Source organism: Fukomys damarensis, unplaced genomic scaffold (genome assembly GCF_012274545.1).
Source record: "Fukomys damarensis isolate Sample0158 unplaced genomic scaffold, DMR_v1.0_HiC HiC_scaffold_15, whole genome shotgun sequence".
NCBI classification, from domain to species: Eukaryota; Metazoa; Chordata; class Mammalia; order Rodentia; family Bathyergidae; genus Fukomys; species Fukomys damarensis.
In genome coordinates this window covers 16,102,134-16,109,394 of record NW_022900927.1, presented here as the reverse complement: position 1 = coordinate 16,109,394, position 7,261 = coordinate 16,102,134, and the positions used below count along the sequence as shown (strand labels likewise).

Here is a 7,261-nt window from a genome sequence, read left to right as displayed (position 1 = left end):
ACTCAAAGTCATGCACAGGCTATTAAACATAGACCAAAGGTACAGTTAACTTGAATACAAGGTCAAAATCAGCAACAGTTCTATACAGTCTGGTGCTGATATCAGATATAAGCTTCTAGGGCAAGTTTCTTTCAAAGGCTTATTCTAGTTTTGTGAGGCTAACATGAGGTGCAACCAGTCAGGGCAAATTAGACTTCAGACTCAGCTCATGCAGCAAGAGCCTGGCACCTGCTCAGTCCATCTAGGAGCATTTGTGGTGCACCATGGAGGGGCCTGACTCATCGTACTCCTGCTTGCTGATGCACATCTGCTGGAAGGTGGACAGTGAGGCCAGGATGGAGCCCCCCATCCACTGAATACTCACACAGGTGTGTGTGTGTGTGTGTGTGTGTGTGTGAGATCTTGTTCTTCATGGTGCTGGGTGCCAAGTATTCGATCTTCTGCATTTTGTTGGCAATGCCTGGGTGCACAGTGGTGCCACTGGACAGCACTGGGTTGGTAGACATTTTGCAGATGTACATGTCACACTTCCTGATGGAGTTGAAGGAAGTCTCCTGGATGCCACAGGATTCCATACCAAAGAAAGAGGGTTGGAAGATTGCCTCTGGACACCAGAAGCTCTCATTGCCGATGGTGCTCACTTTGTCATCGGGCAGCTCAGCTCTTCTCCAAAGAGGATGAAGACACAGCTGTGGCCATCTGCTCAAAGTCCAGAACGACATCACAGCTTCTCCTTGATGTCGTGAATAATCTCCCCCTCAGCTGTGGTGATAAAACGGGATTTTCATGAGGTAGTCCATCAGGTCCAGGTCAGCCTGGTCTACACACAGAATGGTGTGGGGGAGAGTGTAAGCCTCATAGATGGGCACTGTGTGGGTGAGCCCTTCGCCAGAGTCCATGACAGTGCCAGTGGTGCACTCAGAGCAAAAACCTCGATGACCCCGTACATGGCTGGGGTGTTGAAGGTCTCAAAATCTGAGTCATCTTTTCTCTGTCGGCCTTAGTGTTTGGGGGGACCTCCATCAGCAGCACAGGGTGCTCATCAGGGGCCACACGCAGCTTGTAGTAGCTGTGCATTGCACCTCAGCTGTGATGACAATGCCATGCTCGCTAGGGTACTTCAGGGTCAGGATACTGTGCTTGCTCTGGGCCTCGTCACTCATGCAGGAGTCTGACGCATGCCCACCATCACGGCCTGGTGCTGGGGGCAGCTCACGATTGGGGGGAGTACAGCCTGGAGGGTGGGTGTCATCATTCTCAGCAAAGCCAGCTTCGCACCTGCTGGCGCCATTGTCAATGACGATTTCTTCTTCCATTGGAGTTTGAGGTGGCCGGGCAGTGGAGTAGCCCTAGAATGTAGAGTGCGAGCCAGTGGCAGCCACTGAGCGTCAGAGAACTTTCATTCATTTGAATGGCTGCACACAGCAGTTGTTGAGTCAGGAGATACAGATGGAAACACTGTGGAGAAAGTTCTAAAAATCGCTTATTTTTATTCTTTGATCTCATTTCTAACAAGTGCCATTATTCAGTTCAGATTTTTAAAAATACCTGCCTGTTATGTAAGATATGCCCACATATAGTGTGTGCTTTTTCAAAATATTTGGAACAGTGCTTTAAAAAGACTCTATCTCTAGATGTTAGCCAAACCATTCTTAATTTCACTTCAGAGCTTATCACTGATTCATTTTATCATTATAAGAAGAAAATTATTTGACATCATTGTGAGGTAGGAAAACATGTAAATAAAGGTAGGTAGAAAGGAGACAACATTTGTAATTTAAAGTTATAGTTTTAAGAAAACTGAAGCTTCAAAATACAATCTGCTGCCAGAGATTATATACTTTTTTCATCCTTCAGTCTGTTTGGTTCCTTCTGGATTTTTCACCTCTAAGTCACTAAAAGCATTAAAGATACAATAAATCCATAAATCAGGCTATGCTTCTTTTCCAATACAGTAAATTCCACAAACATCTATCCTCAAGGAAATGGCAATATCAGTTGGGCACCTTATCTCCAAACTCCAAGCATGTGGAAAGAGTTTGGATTCCAACCTGGTGTCCTAATGGGTAAGCCTGCAGATGATAGGACATACACATCCTAGATCATTATTCTGAACCCACGTAAATACCCCTGGTTCCAGAGTATAACACATCTCACCTTTGAGTACCTGCACTCCTCTCTGAGTATGAGCTTCTTTGCTTCCTTAGTAAATCTGTCTACACCACATACTCATGCACCCTAAAATGCATTTTGGTGTCAAGGGGTGAGAGTCAACGAAGCAACTCTGTGGAGAGGGTGAAGTGAGGTCTCTATCTCCTCTTGGAGGAAGCTTCCTTCTCAAACCTCATCCCATGACACTGGAATTATCAAAGTTAACTCTTGAAGTTTAAGAGGGACAGCACTGAATCCACTCATTTAGTCTCTTGCATTCAAACATGCTAGTTTTTTGAAGGTCAAGAAAGGCCCGGTGTGGAATAGTCTCACCAGTTGATTGCTCTAAAGTGGGAAAATTGAGGCTTTTGGTGTTTGAACAGGTTAAAGCATATGCAGTTTTGCAAGAGCTGTAAATAAGGTAATTTAAAGCTATCTCCTGGGACAGTAGTAGCAGTAGTGAGTTACCAGATGTCTCCCCTGAGGAATTTCCTAGGGAAGATCTGGAGTTTTGTGGATACAGACCAACAGTATCTTTGAAAAGGACTTTCACTAATATTAGAGTTAGACCTTGCTTTACTGTTCTGATGGATGTGGAAAACATAATTTCTAATCTGACAGACATTTGAGAATAAGTACATGAATATACACAGTAACCACAGCTCACACACCAGCCATATCTTAGAGCAGATAGAACCACCAAAGGAATTATCACAAGTGATTCTATTAGTGCACGAATCTCTTCCTCTGTCTCTCTTTCATTCTCTTTTTGCTTTTTCTCTTCTTTTCTTGTCTCAAATCTAGACTACATCTTAGGTTGAGAGCTTGTCAAGTAAATGAACTATCTTTCCTTAATTTTGAAGCCATAGCGGAACCGTATGCTTATTCCACATACAGTTAAGTTACAGGAATGAAGGAAAAATATCTAACTCTTTCCTTTAATTTTTCACTCCAGTCTGCTCCTGAAACACCTTTTGCTTTTCTCCCCAAGCTCCTAAGGAAGAATGCCTTGTAGCTGGGTCAGCCATGTTGCATATATATCTTCCAGATCTGCTTTGTGCTGGGGACAGGAGCAGAGGAGCTGAGGCAAACCTAGAGGATCTGGTTATCCAAATAGGAAACGGCCAGAAAATACTTAGAAATGAGACTGGAAGACCTTCCTGAAAGAGGAAAAAGGACACCAGGAGAAAGTGCAGGGCTTTGTTAAATTTTACAAAGAGAAGATTTATCAGATTTTAGTAGTGACTATTTAAAGTGAAACTTTGAAGAAGTTTGGAAAGTTTACTGCCTACACTTCAAAGTGATTCCAACACATTCTTAAGAAACTGAAGTAAAGGACAGCAATATTCTCATTGCTTTATGGAGGTGGACTTCTATCTCTTTTGAGCGAAAAAAGATAATCTAGTTTTATTTATTTTGTCTACTATTCACATGTCGAATAGCACACATTCTATTTGCAGATGAAATATATCAAACAAGGCATATATAACAGATGTATCTATGGAATGATTTGTTTTTTTTGGTACCAGGGATTGAACTTGGGACCTTGCACTTGTGAGGCAGACAGTGGAATGTGGAACGATACTTTTTAAAAGACTGAACAATGAACTCACTAATGATGACCACTTAAAAGTCAGGAAGTCTTTCTCCTTTGGATACTTTGAAAGCAAGTGAAATATATCTTGGCCCTTTACCTTTAAACTTGTTAATATTTATTTTATTAGCACAAAAATCATGTAAGATTATTTGTTCAATCAATTTTATATTTTTAAAGAAAGAGTATAGGTGAGATTCAGAATCAGGTGGTTTCTATTGTTCTCCCGAGAATTATTAATAATGTGTTTTCTTGCACAGATACGACTCATGGTTATCACTGAGCAACAATACACCAGGCACACACTGGTGAGTCCTTCTACCTCTCTTGGGATCAGAATTTGCCAGGTACTAACCTCTCATGTTCATCATATTCTTTCAAATGTGCTAGCTGCAAGAGCAGACCATGAACATAGCTCAGTTTTTTCTAGTATATCAATAGTAGCAGCTGTTCCTTTCAAACCTCATCTCTTTTTACCAGAAATACTCTCATGTAGCAATTTCCAGCACAATTATTACCTCCTCTATTCAGTATCTCACACCTGCACCCCTCCTACTGATCCCCAGCACTGTATTCTCATGGGCCCATATTTCAGTTTCACATAATAACCTCACAGTAGTCCATGAAGTTCTGGATTCCACTCTACTCTTTTCTTCCTCTACATGGGTTACCAAGTTGTGTGAGTTTTGCTTCCATCTTACATTTCTCTTAGATGAACTTCCTTCACAATTTTTTTTTAATTTCTACCTTTTCACTTCTCAGAATCTTGTTGCTCATTTCTCTGTTTTTAAAATTTCAGTTCTACTTTTTTTCATTCTCTCTTATTTCTTTGTTATGCTTTTTCTACATAGTCTTCCCTAAATATGCTTGCTGTTAATATTTCTGAGACCACCAATGTGTTACTTACTGGGATTCTGAGAAGTTGTAGAAATCTTAGTATACTTTTGGTGTTTGGAAAAAATAGCAGGACGCTCTGATGGATTAAAATTTATGTGAACTTCCAAAAGTAACTTAAGGAAAATTTTCAGCTACCGGTGGGTCAGATCCAAGAAGCAAGACTGAACTTTCTTTTCTTTTTCTTGAAATTATTGCCCCATACAATGATTTAAAGAATTTTCAACTAGAAATGTGGAGATTTTGGCTTCTCTTTAAAATACAGTTCTATAATCCTGCAGAACAACAACCAGGCTGTAGCTAGGTAGCTACTGACCTCTTCAGATAGCATGTACAATTTGGAGTTTATCACAACTCCCACTGCACCTGTTTCACTTACTTGCACTCCCTGCCTGGCCTCTGGAGATATCTGAGTTTGCAGCATCTGTATTAAGGGCTCAGAGAACAGTCCCATAACAAGGTGATAATTACCCTCAGAGGGCACAAAGAACCCAGGATGCTTTCCCTGGGGCTCCTAGGCCTGGTTCCCTGATGAGTGATGGCATTTTGCTGAAAAATCTCTGAGTGACCACACTTCTCACAAATCATTATTTTATGTTAATTTTAGAACCCCCTGAAAACCCAGCCAGGCTAGTGTAGAATTTGCTGGCTATTAGCAGTTGTGAGGGAGGGAGGAGCCAGAGCTCTCCCTTGGGGACAATGTTCTACCTTGAGGTAAGATTCTCGGATCTCAGCTTGTTTTCTCAACTAGCAAAACTCCCATTTTCCACTGCTATTGGACTGACTGTTTCCTAAGAGGCAGGCCACTTGCTGTGAGACAGAAACATGGAGCCATTGTCACTGATAAAAAATATAAATGGCTTCATGTGTCAGCCTTTTCCGAAATTCTTCTTTCAATTCTCACTGCACTTGAGTAAACTAAACCCTGCTTAGGGGATCCCACTGCCCCTCTCCAGCTCATGGTAGCACCAACATAGTCCATCCCCTCCTCTTCAGTTCAGGCAGACCTGTAATTTTTTTTTTTTTTTTTTCCGTACGGGGATCGAACTGGCCACCTTGTGCTTGCAAGGCAGGCAGCAGAACCACTGAGCTAAATCCCTGGCCCCCAGACCTGTAATTCTTGGTGTCTATATTGTATTTCTCATTTTAAAAAGACCTAAGGAGAAAATAAGCCCTGGTAAAATTTTTCAGGATGCTCCTACTATAGTCTTTGTCTCCCACATAAGTCCCAGTTAAGACCATCAGCCAGCTGGATACAGTTAGCACACTCATTGCAACGCACAACGAATGTATTGAATTATAAAAGAATAACACCAATATATAATTAAAGATAAATGATATTATTGACATGAATCTTTAAAATAAACAATAGTATAAATGATAAGTATTTGTGATTACCCATGCAGGGGCTTTTGAACCAGAGGTAAACACCTATGTAAACAGATGAAACCGAGAGTTATTGCCAGATGGCCAACAGGCGCACAGACACACCGCACATGAATGGTGTGCACTGTCTATAACAGACGGGTGTGCCTGCATCTAATATGGACTTCATAATTCAATAGGACATACTTCGCAACAGATGTGCTTAATGTACTTGTGTGAAGTGAAGACATTTTCTGACTTTGGGTACCTGAAATTTTGTCACTTTTGTGTGGACCACCATTCTTAACTGTCATCATCACTCCTGTCTCACGGTCTTCAGTTTACACTTGGTTGAATGGAAACCTTGTGAAGCCCAGCCCGCAAGAGGTCGTGACTCGGGTGAAGGATCCGGGGGAGAAAATCACTGACAGCTGTGTTGCCAATGCGCTAGGAGGGAGCAGCCTCCATGGACAAGACGTGCTCGTCTATGGAGAGCTCTGTTGCTGGACACGAGAGATTGGGGCGAAGGGTTCTACGGGAAATGGAGTTGCAAGAAATTCTGGCTGGAATTCAGAATCCAAAGAGTTTTGACAACGTTCTGGAAGAAGATGACGTGCTAGTATTCAAATAAATGCAAGTTTTTGAACATGAATAAATATTAGTTTGTTGTACCTAAAAAATAAGACATCTCCTGAAAATAATCCCAATAGTGTCTTTGGAACAAAAGTTAACATAAGACACCGTATTTTCAGGGAAATACTGTATTCAAACAGCGGAAACACAGGACAGCAGGGCCTCATCAAGGTACAGTTGACCCCGAGGGCCCTTCCGGTTCTTCAGCACAGTCTTCGCTGCCATGGGCTGGCCCTGGGGTCCATCGGCCTTCCTTCAGTTTGCCTCTTGACTTATCGCCCTCTCATCTTCTAGCTCTCACCTTAGTCCTCAAGAAGGTCTGCTTTGCTTATATTTTTGCAAGCTGACTACTCCTTTACTCTTCGTCACATTGCCGCGAATAAGCCAGGTCCCAATACGGCAAAGAACCGGGCCCTTTACTTGCTTGATCCTCCATCCTCTATGTCCCCGATGAAAGAGTTCAGCCAAAACACAGAGGGTGCCATGTGGACGCCTAGGCAGGATTTCCAGGGGAGCAGATATCCAGAGTGTGCCTTCAAGGGAGAAGGTGAACAGCGCCCCAAAGTTGTCTTTGGACGCCTTTTTACTTGCAAAAGTTACTCCCGGAGTTCAGGGACTGTGGTG

At 42.3% G+C, this 7,261-nt stretch overlaps 1 pseudogene; it reads right to left on the bottom strand.

Moving 5' to 3' along the window:
- Positions 1–241: 241 nt before the first annotated feature.
- On the bottom strand, positions 242–1,316 carry LOC104865984 (annotated as a pseudogene).
- Positions 1,317–7,261: the final 5,945 nt, after the last annotated feature.